Genomic DNA, 15,409 nt, shown 5'->3' with positions numbered 1-15,409 from the left:
ATATTATTATTTTAAAGAAACTGTATTTTGAATTTTAACTCCTGTTGGAAAATGTATAATAAAGACATTTCACGTCAAAATAATGGAGCAATAGGCTGTGTTTATATAGGTATTGGAGCAGCATTTGGCAGGCAACCAGCCAAGTGGCTTGGGTTTTTCCTAATCTTAATTTATTAGAATAAGGTGGTTCGCCTAATGCCTATTGGACGTATATTATCTTTAAATTGTGTATGTTCCCATACACAATTTAAAGACAATATACGATGAGAATATTTGCATGAGAACAAATCCTAATTTCCGGGAGAGGAAAATCCTTCACTTCCGTAAGAAACCGGCTATCAAGGATTTTCACTTTTAGTTGAAAATCCTTGATAAAGATTCTTACCGTCTTGCCTTATCTAACCTTATACCATTCCATCTGATCCAGACTAGACGGGTGGAAAGGCTAAGAATTTGGCTTCTCTCTTCTCAGTCGGTAATAATATAAGCCATGCATTTTGAATCCTTCCTTCATCAGCCTGTGAATCACTGATAGATCCACTGGCATTGCCTCATAACTGATTTAACATCAAACCATCTTCCAGTAACTCCTTCAATTCTAACTGCTGACTGAACTTAAATATAGACTAAGTATTGCTTTGATATAATGTTCACTTTACACTATATAACTGGAGCGTGTCGAACAGCTTTCCTCTTGGCATATGCCTTTTCCAGATCTATAAACTTAAATACAGATCCTTGTTATATTCCTATTATTTCTCAACTAGTTGTCTTAAAGTGAAAATCTGAACCTGACAATCTCTGTTTGCCTGAACCCAGCTTTTTCTTCTTCAAGCTTTTACTCCACAATTTTCCTTATCTGTTTCTCAATGATACTTGTATAAATCTTACCAGGAATACTCTGCAGGAAAATACCTCTGTAATTCTCACATTGAGTTTACTCTTTTATAGATGGGTACTATGAGCGCTCAACTCTAATCATTTGGTATTCGACCCTCTGTTACACCTTCTGAATAATACAGTGGAGCAACTGCAAAACTTATATAGCTCCATGTTTATACATTTCTGTCTAATATCATCTACTCCAGCTGCTTTTCAGGTTCTGATAGCTTTTTCTACTCAAGTATTGAAATTTATTCCTGACTGCATTCCTATTAAGTGTTTTCTACCTCATTGCTGACATTGTTTGTTTCATTTAGCAATATTTCAAAGTAATTACTTCAGACATGTAGTTTCATGTCACCTTTATCATCTCTGATTCCTTTTACAGTACCCTTTCCTATATTTCTAAGATTTTTTAATAACCTCCATAATATTTTCCCACCTTCCTGATATTTATTTTCCATGTTCTTCACCAAAGATCCCAATTTAGCTAGTTTTACACAGTGCTTTGCTTTCTTACATTTCTTACATCTTGTATTCTCTAAGAGCCCAAGCATATCAAAAGTTCCTGGCAAGGAACTTTTGATATGCTTTCTTCTTTTCCTCGACTGCCTATTTAACGTCTTGAGTCCACCATTCAGTTCTGGCTTTTCTGTCCTTTCAGACAACCTCACCACATATCTCTATCTGAATCAATCAATATTTTCTTTGAATCTGAATCGTTTCGTTATTGTTTTCAAACTCTTATTTTTCTTGAATAATGTTTGTGTATTTGAGTCTCCAGTTCACCTCTGATAGCTGTTCAACTTTGCTTCGTTCCAAAACTTTCTTATTCATCCTTCTTTTTTTAATTTACTAAGTGGTGATCACTTCCTATTTCAATTTCTCTGGATATTTTTGTGCCCTGAACCAGTGGTAAAACATTACCGCCAACAATAACATAGTAATCGAGACTTCTTATTCCTTGCATCTTCTCTTCATGTTAATTTTGTGCATATTTTTATGTTGGAACATGGTATTAGTAATAACTGGTCCATGTTCTTAGGACATCTAGCAAGTAATTTCCATTATTATTAGCTTTGCTCTTTTCTCCACTTTTTGGAGACTTCTGTGGGACCATAGGCACAAATAAGTCCCATTCTAGTATTAACCCACATCCCTCTAATTGATATTAACTGTCATTCGAGAAGATTATCCTCATATTTAGTGTTTAATATTAAAACTTTAACTTCTTCTTTTTCCTGATTGTTATTGCCTGAATATAATATTTTGTATTTGTTGCTTAGAAAGATCTCACCTGTTTTTGTCTTTGTTTCCTAACACCATGTCGATCTGCTACTTATCCAATTCTTCTGCTAGTTCCATTTCTTTTCCATTGATGCTTCTTATGTTGATAGTACCAATCATGATCTCTACTGACGTCGAATTGGGATTTGTTCCAGTAGTCGACTTTTCGCTGTTCGCCTTGATTCCCTGATGAAAACAATGGGGGCCTTCTTTATTCGGGCGACGAGGCATGAAATTCTGTCATGTTGTGCCATCATTTTTCGTTATGGTTTAAGCCAATTAGAATACAGTTTGGTCGGCTAAATCTCAAATTTCCAGCCCATCCTCGTTCGTTCAGCATCTAATCGATATCTAACAGGGTGCACCGCCAGAAGTGGAGAATTGGACATTAGTTTAGAAGCCTTGGTCGGTTCTCCGCATTCCTTGATCGGCTACGTGGAGGTTTCTTTCCAATTATCCACATATTTCACTTTAGTTTTAGTAGTTTCAATGTCTTAAGTTTCTCTAAGTATTATTCACTTAGGCAAATTGCATTAGTATGCAATTAACGTAAATGTTTTCCTTTTAAAATGCCTTACGGATAAGCTTCATAAAGCAATAAGCAAATATTTTATTCTTTTAAAATCGGATTTTTATTATAATATATGTAAATTTCATTTCTTGTATGCAAAAATATAAATTTTACCCAGCATCAATATTTTTATTTTGAAGAGACAACCTGCTTTTATTTTTTTGCGGTATTAATATTTTTGTCAAGTAACTCTATTTATTTACCATACACTACATTTTCTGCTGTTTATACCTTCTTTTTTCTCTATTATTTATACCTTCTTTTCTCTGTATTGTTTATATCTTCTTTTAACGTAAATTCATTTCAACTTCTTTATCTGTTTTCAGTTATTGTGTCTGATTTTAATTATGAAATCTGATTTTAAGTATGAATTCTGAAATCTGATTTCAATTATGAATATGAGGGAGTGGAAGCATAGAAGACCAGAAGCAGCATCCATATGGCATAAAGGATAGGGAGTTAACTTGTCATCGTCCTCCCCCTCCAGTTCTTGTATGGGCGATCAAGGAAAATGGCCTCCCCACACAATGCGTGCATAGCCTTAGCCTATCGTGTACCTTTTGTACACAGAAAGACATAAGAAAAATATTCATTAATGTGGATGTTAATAGACCTCTGGTTCCGGATTGGTTAGCTTTATCCTCCATTCCTGTTGTGCAGGAGATTTGCACTCCAGAATAGACGCTCATCATACATAACTTACTTTGCTGTCATACTCGTCTGGTATATGTCTAACATCATGGCGAAAAGGTTATACACAGCCAATTTCTCAAAAGGTGGGGGGGGAGAGAAACGTAAGTCAGTCAGGCTATTGTCCTAATCCCCCACTCTTCTCGAAAATAACAGAAACGTTAATGAACATTGAACTCTTTACTATATAGAGACCCACCAGGTAATTACTATTATGAAAGCAGCCATTTTCTTTCCATAGTTCATCTTCAGGTTAGTCTTGCCCACTTTTTCACACAGGCCATAGAAGAATAGGAAAAGACCAGTGTCATCTCTATTTGCATTTTCGGATATTTCAATCGTATCTGAAATAGTGGACTCGTTACTAAAGTACCGACTTGTAGTCTACCATCCGCAGTTTCCGATTGGATCGCTGATTTTCTCTCTTCATATTTTTCTAACAGCACCGTTACCCTAGAATCCAACGTACTTCATTCTTGTTAAAGATACCAAACTTTTAAATATAAACCTGGTTTTTTACTCCATTTCCCAAGTAAGCAAACAGACAAGTCAGTCAAGTTTGCGCCTGCAAGTGTTGCAAGTCTAGCTGACCCTGCAGGTAGTGCAAGTACTTCATTCTTCTTTCATTTTACAGGTCTTGCGCTGCTCAAATGATTTTCCCTACCCGTTGCCTTGAACAATGATTTCCTTATCATTCTCCAGTATAGTGAGGATAGTCTAATGAAATTCTGCGACCAAGCCTTGTTTTGTTTCTTATAGCGAAATCTCATTTCACTCCTCCTTACTTTTATATTCAGATCTCCATCGCGATCAGACTTTTCTTTTTGGACTGACTTGCATTTGTTCTTTTATGAAACGGACACATGGCCCCCAAAGAACTTGGCGTTCTCTTCCACTCAACATACTACTTGTTACCTGTGTAAACCCCACTCACTGAAAAAGTGAAATGCGATACTATGTTAGTGTCATTAACAAACTGCAGGTTAGTGAGTCGAAATCACTGCTACCCGAAGTCCCACCTTGGTCACTTTAGTCCCATAATAAGCAAAGTAATATCATCTCAAGTTTTCTTTTTTTAGAATAACCATGTTAAATTTCTGAGACTACCAGTTTATCTGGAAAACAAGATTTAGCTCGGTCTCAGGGCTTACCTCCCGCAAACTCAAGATTTTCATTCACTAAACAAACATAACTAGAGATGCGCATAATTTACAGACAAAAATATAGGACAATCATTAGCATTAAATTCATTTAAGATGATTTTATACTTTTTTCCTGGTCTAGAAAGCATCTAATAAATAATGCTTGTCACCGTAAGATGGGGCAGGGGGATGATTAATACAAAATAAAGAAAATAACCGAAACGCAAAGACGTATACGATAAAAGCAGCATATTCGCCATCCTGGTCGGCCAAGTGGGTTAGCGTATCCGCTCTTCAACCAACAGACCGTAGGTCCGAATCCCACCGTGTAGTGTACGATTGTCTTTAGATAGTAGATGAATTTCATCTCCAGGTACGAGATTGCCTTCGCACTTATTGGAAGCCTGAATTGGTTTGAAAAAGTTCCATGTTTGGTTTCTATAGCAGGGTTTCCGGACTATTTAAAAAATAAAAATACAAAAAATATATATAATTAATAAAAAAAAATAGAAAAAATTATTAGTCCACCCACGGTACGAATGTACTATAGGTTTTCAAATAAACCTTTCGTGGATGAGAGCCACATAAATTATTTAATAAATAATAATAAAATAAAGCTACATAATTAATATTCAAATATAGTAATATAAACCTAAACAATAAGAACTAAGCTTCTACGACATACGTTTGCCTGTTTGCGTGCTTTTTTTTCAATATATTTATTTACCATGGTATCTGACAAGTGTATTTAAATATGAAATTTAGATGTATATGAAAATCGAAAAGTAAATACATCAGAGAGGAGAAGGTAACCTATACAAATGTCACGACACCTGCTTCGTACATAAATATTAGTAGATATGTACTTTTCATCGTTAACATGTGAATAGTTCTCTTCCTTGTACAATGTGCTGTCTCTGCAGGATGCCAAGAGCGGTGTTGTGGCAAACATCTCCTTACTCTTGGTGGTATATTCTATGAGGCTGTATTCCTTAAGTCTGCAGCAACAATAAACAATTCAGCAGAAAACAGTTTCTTCCATGTAGATTATAAAACTTTAAAATTCCATTTTTTACACTCCTCTTTATTTGAACCAGATTTTAAATTCAATCTTCGTTCTTTTGAATTGCCTTTTATCTTGTTTTATCAAATTCAGGCCATAACAGGCAATTTAGGTTTAGGACAGGATTACATTACACTTCGTTATTACTGTTCATTACGTTAAGGATAACATTTATATACATTTAATATCTGCATATCGATTTTAGATACATTTACAACGAACCGACTACAGTTCTACCAAAATATATTACTAAATCTCTGACATTCTGTGAGCATTTTAGTTTACTCTTTCAAGATTTTCCCAAATGAATAGTCCTTTTGTTTATCAGAAAAAAAATTTGCTTATTGGTCAAATATTTATTTCTGGCCATTTCTTTAAAAGCGTTATAAAAAAAAAGAGAAAGCTTAGTAATGTTTAATGCTTACGATCTTTTAATGTGAATTTGGCCCACTCATGGTCCGAAATCTGTCGTAGACCTCATACCATAGATAGATAGGACTAAAACTAATCCGGTTTGATCTAATGTATAGCTCAACCATAGTACATTTGCAAGCCACTTCAGGTCTCCAATGAACAGAATGGTTGTCGAAAATCTACTGTATGAATACTCAGACATCCATGATGGCAGTAGGATTCGAAATCGCAGCCTTGTTTGGAGGGCGGTGAAGCTATTCACTTGAACATTTACTTTTTAAGTATCTTAAATCAGTAAATCGGAGACTTGGCTCTCTGGCCAATATAGATATTTGCGATCTTCTTTTTATAAATCACTCTTACTGGTTGCTAGATTTTAAAAGAAATATTTCGTATTCACAGGGAAAAAATACATCCCATAGCATATGTTCCGATGATGGTGATGAATAAAATCTAATCAGTCATATGAAAATTTTATAGAAAACCTTTACAAGACGTTTTATTTTTGCAAAAGAAGAAATAATCTCGGATTACACATAAACATGACAAACAGTACTGTTTACAATCTCTAACTTGATTGAAGTAAAGATGTTCATCTTCTATACGTACATAAAATTCACTTAGATTTGAATGACTTTACATAAAGTGACTAGGATTATTTAATGTTGTACTTGATCCAATGTTTTAATGTGATTTGCATTTTAGTGAAGAAATTGAAATCAACTGTATAAGTCAGAAGAAATTAACAAAATGAATTTTCTCAAGTATTATAAAATGTTCAACTCGCTCGAAGCGTTTTTCCATTTTTTTTAATTTACTGATCGTGTTCGATTGTGCAAAAAACTGCAAAGATCGGTGTATATCATCACTTCAAGGTCGATAAATTAAAGGCAATGGGATTTCATGCTACCAGATTTTATTAACCTATATCAAATTTGATTATCATCAGAAGAGCTTAATACTTATGTCGTATGCTGCTCTATAAAATTCTGGCGAAATAGCGTTATGAATCATAGAAGAACATTACGAAAAATCAGTAGTCAATTCTCCAGGATGCAATAATGTCAAAACAGATCACTGATGCAGCTTGCATGCCATAGCTTCGAATTAGATCAGATATATTTATAACTTCATTAATTAGTTACTCACATGTGACGCCATATGGTCACTCCTGTACCTCATTGGGTTTTGGGGAGTGCAGTCATATGCTAGAGGAAGTGGTAGGGTCGCAGATGCCCTTTCCACATAGAGTTAGTAGAATAATCACAAACATCCACGCCCATTGCGAGATTCGAACCCTCAGCCTCTTGGCCGGAGGGCAGATACGCTAACCACACGACCAGCTAGACCAGCATAACTTCACTCACATCACATAATTATATCGGTGAAGTTGAGTAACAGGTATCTTATCCTTAACCGTTTATATCGTTATTAACATGTTATATTAAAGATTCCCATTTTCGAAAACTAGATATGTAAATACCGTGCATGCATAATAGGCATATCTTTCCAAATATTCCAATAAAATGTTTGCGTTATAAATATAAGCATAATATAAACAAATAATATAAACATTTACATCGATTCATTCTTTAGATATTCAGAACATACATTTTATATAGGACTTAGTAATGACAATTGGGCCAGTTTCTATCTGAATTCCGTACAGCCGTTTCATGAAATTAAAATGGCTGTACGAAATTCTAATACCTCGATCTTTATGTTTACTCAAATGTCAATCAGATTATAACCTTACATTTGAACATGAAAAATCGTGCACTCTTTTCGTAAACTATCATCTATCTGATAGTAGTTTTAATAATTTGTAGCGGAGAAACCATAGAACTTCATCTTACTTTTACATCAGCAATATTGATAAAAGAAATTTTAATAGTTGCCTAATGATTGGGGGTATGCATTTTAAAATGACTTTTTAAGTGAATAACGTAAGTCGTACTTTTGACGTATATATCATATTATGTATATGTCTGCACTTCACTGATGATCCAGAGTTTCAATCTCCAACTGCAATTAATTTTTTTAATTTTAGAAAGTGCATATTTGTTGAAGTTAGAAGGATGACAAGTGGAACTCTTTGGTTGGAAAGGCGTGAGTTCTAATCTTGTCGCGGTTCTTAACTTTTCAGTCGAGGTGGAACTAGTCACCCACTGACTGAAGTATCAAAATTTCTCTCTCTCTCTCTCTCGCTCGCTCGCATACCAACTCCGGAGAGCACATGCACTTGATCCCCCTTATGTTCGTTGCCTTGACGATAATTCCGAACAACAGTCACATGACTGCTTCGAAATCAATATATGTCAGAAAGAAAGAAAAGAATAAAGACTTCATTCTCTATTTTTGACATACTCTGTATATTATAAATATACAGATGTACAGTCATATTAGTATAACCGCATTTTGGGAATACATATTACACGTTTAATTATTAAGTAGTTATAATAGTGGTGTGTTATGAAACTTGAAACTACTTCTTATTAGTGATGCTTGAGCACTTAAAACGTTTCATTGTACGTAATAGTGTATGTTCAGTGTCTAAGCAAAGTGCAGATATGTCTCGTTATTGCATTGCATGAACAAAGAGCTACTTAAATGTATCCGGTTGTGAGCCAGTTGTGTAAATATACTTGGCTTCAGTTTGTAATTATCGTAATTCCCTTTCTGTTTAGAACAGTATATATTCCACTTTCTTGTAAAGAATTCTGTTAATGTGGCTTCATGTGTAGCAGCACAGTTTTCTGTTTTGTTACAAAGTAACCTTTACAGTACATGCAGCACGAAGACATTACGAAGCTCGGTCGATGAGCGTTTGCGTCCAGGTTGTCACGTAGAGAAGCACTGCACAGGTAGTCACTTAGAGAAGCAGCATTGATGACTCCCACCCTGAGTGGCTGGATGAATAAAATATTCTGTCTGGGGTAGCTTTGATGTCATTTGGAGGACGCATTGCATACACACTGCTCTTTAGTTATCACTTGGTTAATTAAGTCCTGTTTCTGGCCTGCCATGTCTTTAAAAAAATAGCCAAATTTCTTACATAGCAAAAATTCTGAAACAATGTTGTTATCTTTGGTATATCAGCTACGATAATGAATCAAGTATAATAATGAATCAATTGATTTAATCCTATACAAATGTACAATTTTATTTATTTTTGTAAATAACCATTTATTCTTAATGTACCCAGTACTATTATAAATCACAATTATTATAACTCATTTCTCTTCTGTAATATTAATCTTAATCCTTTATTACACACGATACTTCTTTGGCATTTTCTGTTCTTTTAAAATCCTCAAATTAAAATTAAAACAGAATTTATTTAAAGTGAATTATCAGTTCACGGTGATTACATTCTTTTAAATTATATTTATTGTTTACACTATCTGGAAAAGCACATTGTATTGCATTGCGTTATATGTATTGGCAAGGAAGAAATATGTAGATTAGGTTTCGCTTTGAATTTCATTAATTTGTTATTCCCAAGTTAAAGAATTCTCTAGGAAAACGCTCAGTCAGGTTAACTGATCAAGGATGCACTTGGATGGTTTCAAGTAAATTCTATCCACGTTACAATGGCGATTCAAGTGCTTAGATTTCACACTCTGAAATTCAGCTGAAAATATAAATAAATTTGAGAACTCTAAACTCCTTAATGATAAAATTCCATTATTACAATTGAAATATAATCTTTATTATGAAAAGTGAATTATGTTGTCATATAGCAGAGGTCGGAAACATGTGTCTCACGATCCGCATGCGATTCTTTGAACAAGTAACTGCGGCTCTTTAACTTTTAGCCTATATGTACGACAAGAGCACGCCGCAAACATTTCTCCTTTTAGTTTGCCTGTGCATCGCGAGCAGAACATGCATACATACTTCAAGATGTCGAGAGTTAATCGTTGTGGCAGTGGCGAGTTTAAAATAGTTAAAACAGGAAAAATAATATTTGTGTATTTAATGCATCGAATATCTTCTCGGCTTGTACATAAATTTGAAAATATTCGCATTTGGACTTCTCTTGGTTTTCGATTCGATGTACGAGGGTCGTCTGAAACGTTCTCGGCCGAACAATGAAAAAACGAATTTATAATTTCAAAATTATTTTTATTTTTCAACATAATCTCCCTTAAGATTAATACATTTATTCCAGCGATGCTCTAGCGCCATTATCCTGTCCCTGTAGTGGTTCTCAGTAAGATCTGCAAAATACTCCTCTACAGCTGCAATCATCCTCTTGATTCGAAGGAAAACGCTGACCAGCGAAGAATTTTAGTTTGGGGAAGAGATTGAAGTCAGAGGGAGCCAAATCTGGGGAATGGGGGGGGGATGTTCCAACGATTCATAGTGCAAATCCCTTAATTTTCCCATTGCCAAATCACCTGTGTGGGCAGGTGCATTTTCTTGATGAAAAATGATGATTTTTTCTTCTGCAAACCGGGTCTTTTCTCACGAATTTTTCGTCTAGTGTGTTAAAAGATCGGAATAACTCCTAGTTATTGTTTTACCCTTTTCAAGATAATTAATAAACAAAATGCTTTTAGCCTCCCAAAACACCGATGCCATGACCTTTCCTGCTGATGGAACGACTGTCATCTTTGACGCTGAACAACCGGCTTCGTTCCACTGTTTTGACTGCTGTTTGGATTCTGGTGTGTAATGGTGAATCCAAGTCTCATCCATAGTAATAAATCGACGCACAAAGCAGTTTTATTCTTATTAAAACGCTCCAAGCACTGTTCAGAGATTTTCATGCGAGTGCGTTTTTGATCTGCTGTGAGCAAGTGCGTCACCCATCTTCCGAAAAACATTTTATTTGAAATTCTTCATGCAAAATATATCCTACACGTTCTTTTGAAATGCCTATAGTAGAACAATTTCACGCACTTTGACTCGCCGATGATCCAATACCATATAGTGCACTTGATCAATGATTCTGGTGTTGTTGCACTTTTCGGGCATCCTTCACGTGGATCATCATCAACGCTGGTGCTGTCACGTTTAAACTCGGCAGCCATTTCTTAATTATCGAAAACGAAGCAGAAGAGTGCCCATTAACTTTTATGAACTGTGAATGAATTTCTTTTGGCGTTAAACCTTTTACAAAGAATTTTATAACCGAACGATACTCAATTTATCCATTTCAAGGGGATAACACTTTTGCTTCAGACAGCTGTATAAAACAAACTACTTGATAGAATGACTTGCAATTTCACAGCCATGTTTATGACAGATGTACCTACTTAAAAAAAAAATGTTGCCGATAGTGTTGCCATCTATGGTTGAGGCAGAGAACTTTTCAGACCACCCTCGTAATTTTGGAACAAATATTTTCTGACATAAAGTATATTAAAAATAAATCAAGAAACCGTCTGAACAATGCGAGTCTAAGCATTTTAAGATGAAAATTATGGCATACTCACTTGACTTGCTCAGGAAGTTCAGAAGCAAAAGTCGCATTGATTCCTACCTAATTGGATGTGTTTTTTTTTTCAATATTAATAAATATTTCATTAAATATATATATTTTTAATGAAACACCTTCTCGGTCTATTACATTTCTTAAAAAACTCCTCTCCCTCCCGAGTTTAACTGAGGTGCGGTTTTTCGGATTTTTTTTTAATTACATCAAAAATAACTCTTCACTCAAAAAAAGATTGTCGACCCCCTGTCATATGGTTTTGGCAGAGAGAGAGAGAGAGAAAGAAAATATTCACCTTATATCTTCAGTTTGACTCAGCTCGATTTTCAATAATATTTTATATTAATAATAGTTGAATTAATATTGAAATATTTGTTAATATTGAAAAAAACATCCAATTAGGTATGAATTAATGTGACTTCTGTTTCTGAACTTTTGAGAAAATCTCCAACATCAGGCGAGTAAGCCATTATTTTCATCTTTAAATGCTGTGAGACTCGCTTTTTTTCTATTTAGATTTCTATCATCATTTTTAGGACATGCACGTTTTCCATATTTATATTTTATAAATATGGAAATATATTCCAGAATTATAGTTTTTCCGTATGAATCCATCTGAATGCTTTAATTATATTAAAGCATTCAGAGGGATTTTCATAAATTCAGCATACCATAATTATGAATCAATCTTGACGCATTTCGTTAGAACTTGGGTTAAAGCATTTCTTAAATTGTCGTTCCTTAATTATCGAGTATTCATTTATTCTAGAATTCCACTGCTTGTTTCGTTTAGAAGCCTTTCAATGTAATTACTCGGGACATCTAGAATATCTTCAATTTCATTATCATCTGTATCATCTCGGATTCTTTTGACAATACTCTTTCCTTCATTTCTAACTGTTTTCAATATTCTCCAGAATATTTTGCCGCCTTCCTGGTATTTATTTTCCGTGTTCTTACCCAATCTTCCCATGACTTTTGTTTAGCTTATTTTACATATCGCTTCACTTTCTTAGTTTTCTTCGTTTTCCCTTAAAGCACAAGCTGACTTACTCGCTAGGCACTTTCGACGTTCATTTTTCTTTTCCTTAATCGGCTCTTTAACTTCCTGAGTCAGTCCGCCATGGAGTTTTGATTTTTCTATCAAAATTCCATGGCGGACTGACAACATACTTCTTTAACCTTGGAACTCTCCCAGCCGGCATGAAATTCCAAGATGACAGTAGGTCTATGGAATGAACCATATGAGAACAGGTTGAAGATTTGTGGGTTGCAGAAATTGGTTGATAGGCAGAAGAGGGGAGATATAATTGAGACATTCAAATTGCTAAAAGGTTTCGATAGGATTAATTCAGAGGATATTTTTGAGATCAGGACTGGTGGTGGGAGAACTAGGGGACACCTATGGAAGCTGGGCAAGAGTGTGGTTAGCAGGGGGGTGTTAGAGCTGGGTTCTTTACTTTTATAGTGGTAAATGAGTGGAATAAGCTGCCAGAATCTGTTGTGGGTGCTATGACGGTGAGTGAGTTCAAGGCAAGGTATGATAGATATACTGTGAGAATGTCGTATAGTTGTGTGGACATGATGTTTAGGACCTCCCTCGATGAGTCTAAGGACTCCCTGGAGTCGCCCGTAATAATAATAATAATAATCTTCTACTCACTATCACCTATTCAAGATGTTGCGAAATATGGACTTGAAATTACTGCTGGGAAGTAGCACATAACAGACTTTTTTTCTGATGCATTCAACTATTATTTCTTTTTGATGTCATTGCTTTCCTTGTACACATTGGCATTAAGATTGAAATGACTAAGTTAACCACTGATCATATTCTGTATAGGCTACAAAATTTGCATATTGCATAGCATCATCCATTTTTCTGTAGTTGGAGAGGGGGGGGGATGTCCCATGACATGGGATAGATACCCTTACACCAGAATAGTGTGTAAGAAATATTAGCTTACTTCTACATAGCAGGGTGAAACGGAGATGGCAGTTTTTCTTTGTGCTTTAAGTTTGGAGGATCATTTTATAAATGTTGAATTTCAGAACATTTTGTAATTTTGTGTAAAAAATTTAGACTTTTTATCACGTTTTAGAAGTAAATTTCCTATAATGATTAATCACTGAAAGAATTGGATGCCTTGATATTAATACGTTCGTATCAATGCGCAGCATGTATAAGCTTCATTGTAGTATCATGATTTTGACTTTGCTTTTTTATCAAAGTTAATTCAACACTTTAGTTTTGCTCTAAGATGAAAACGTTGACTAATTTTGACACTTCTTTGTATGGAATTCTGTTGAAGTTAGAAGATAAATTCAAGTTTTGCAATTAGTTTTGTTACTGTAGTGAGTTTTGAAACTATTAATGGTTCAAAGTAGTAGGCACTGTGGCTGTAAATAAGCAACTTAAGTGCATCACTAAAAAATGTATTCACCAAGTCTGTTATGTTTTTTAGGAAAACAAGGAGTGTCTTTATCATTTATTAAGAAGAAAAAGCATACCACTAAAACGTTAACTTGTGCTTTGTGTTGCTAAGCCAGGGGTATTTCTATCTGATAAATGCAATTAGCTTGAAATGCGTCTGTTATCAGGTGGCTGACTGTATCATACATAGCATTTGCTGTGAGATCAATTTTATTTGTTTTCTCTTTATTACGAGGAATAGACAGAAACTGACTCTTGTACATTAGGTAATATATTATGCATCTCTCGCGCGCTAAATTTAGTCCTATATAGGCTACAGAAACACCTTCGGCTCTGTTCGCGACGACAGGCACCAGCGTTATAAATGGACATGAAAGGTACTGAATATATAATATGCTCATTATTTATCATAACCATTTCTTAAAAAATGTCCACAATTTGTTGAAAAATGCGTCGAGAAGTTAAAGTATTTCTGTTGTGAACCGCATTACATGTAAGAAGTACATTTCACATGACTTATATGGCGGAAATCAGGCTGTAAGGCAGAAATTTGTCTCAAAACTAGACACAGTTTCTTATTCTCTGCGAAGGTATTCATTACTAAATAATATGCTGTTCTTCTTATAACACCTAGGGCATGGTTTGATTTTTAATTCCAGTTACTCTTTTTGTTTCGAGTTCTTGAAATATTTTGCTTTGAACCTATAGCACTTCTGCATTTCGAATGTTTAGAAAAAACTACACGAATTTCTGTATGCTATAATTTTTATAGAATATGTACGAGGAAAGCAGTTCCAAAGAATAGAAATAAAGCGGTAGACTACCATTAATTTAGTTTTTCAGATCTCAAATTTTAGAACGAAGAAAGCGTTCATGATGTTGCAAGTGTACTAGCATCTGGAAAAATGTAATTATAAACCTTATTATCAGATAAATGTAGCGATTAAATTAAACAGAGAGATACTTGTGCATCTTGCCATCTATTTTCCTGTGGGAAAAATGCTTTATTGTCACATGAATATAGGTTGTTTGGTTTGACTGTATAAAACGTTGCTCAAGTTATGAATCGGTTCTAAAACAATTTTTATTTTTGCTATAATTAAAGATGTTTGTTTGGCACAAGCATTCTGATTAGTATTATATTCTGGATATTCAACGAAATTTTCATAGCTAACCTTTTGCTGCTGCATTTCTTTCATTTATGTTATTATTTTAAATCAGTTAAGCGGCATGAAACTGAAATTTAAGGAATGCTGTTTTGGTGTCATCGAAAAAAAAATGATGTAACCATCCATTTTATTCTTTTCCGCTTGCTGTATTCCTAAGTAAAGTGCCCATGAAGAATTGGATGACCCTATCTGATTGTATTAATCTTTAAACATTTCGCTAATTATGGTCATGATATTTCCCACCTAAGCTTATGCATTTACAATACTGTTGATGGCTTTCGTTGCACTAATGGTTATGACTCTGCACAATGTTT

General features: G+C 34.6%; 1 protein-coding gene across 4 annotated transcripts in view; it reads left to right on the top strand.

The window, feature by feature from the left end:
* LOC150105668 (voltage-gated inwardly rectifying potassium channel KCNH6-like) overlaps positions 1-15,409 on the top strand; it is a 373,820-nt gene that overhangs the window by 251,063 nt on the left and 107,348 nt on the right. The window lies entirely within an intron of this gene.

Source organism: Typopeltis vanoorti, chromosome 6 (assembly GCF_054136105.1).
Source record: "Typopeltis vanoorti isolate ZY-2024b chromosome 6, IOZ_Tvanoo_1.0, whole genome shotgun sequence".
Classification (NCBI taxonomy): Eukaryota; Metazoa; Arthropoda; class Arachnida; order Uropygi; family Thelyphonidae; genus Typopeltis; species Typopeltis vanoorti.
Note: the sequence above shows the minus strand (reverse complement) of the source record. Positions and strands in the feature narration are given on the sequence as shown.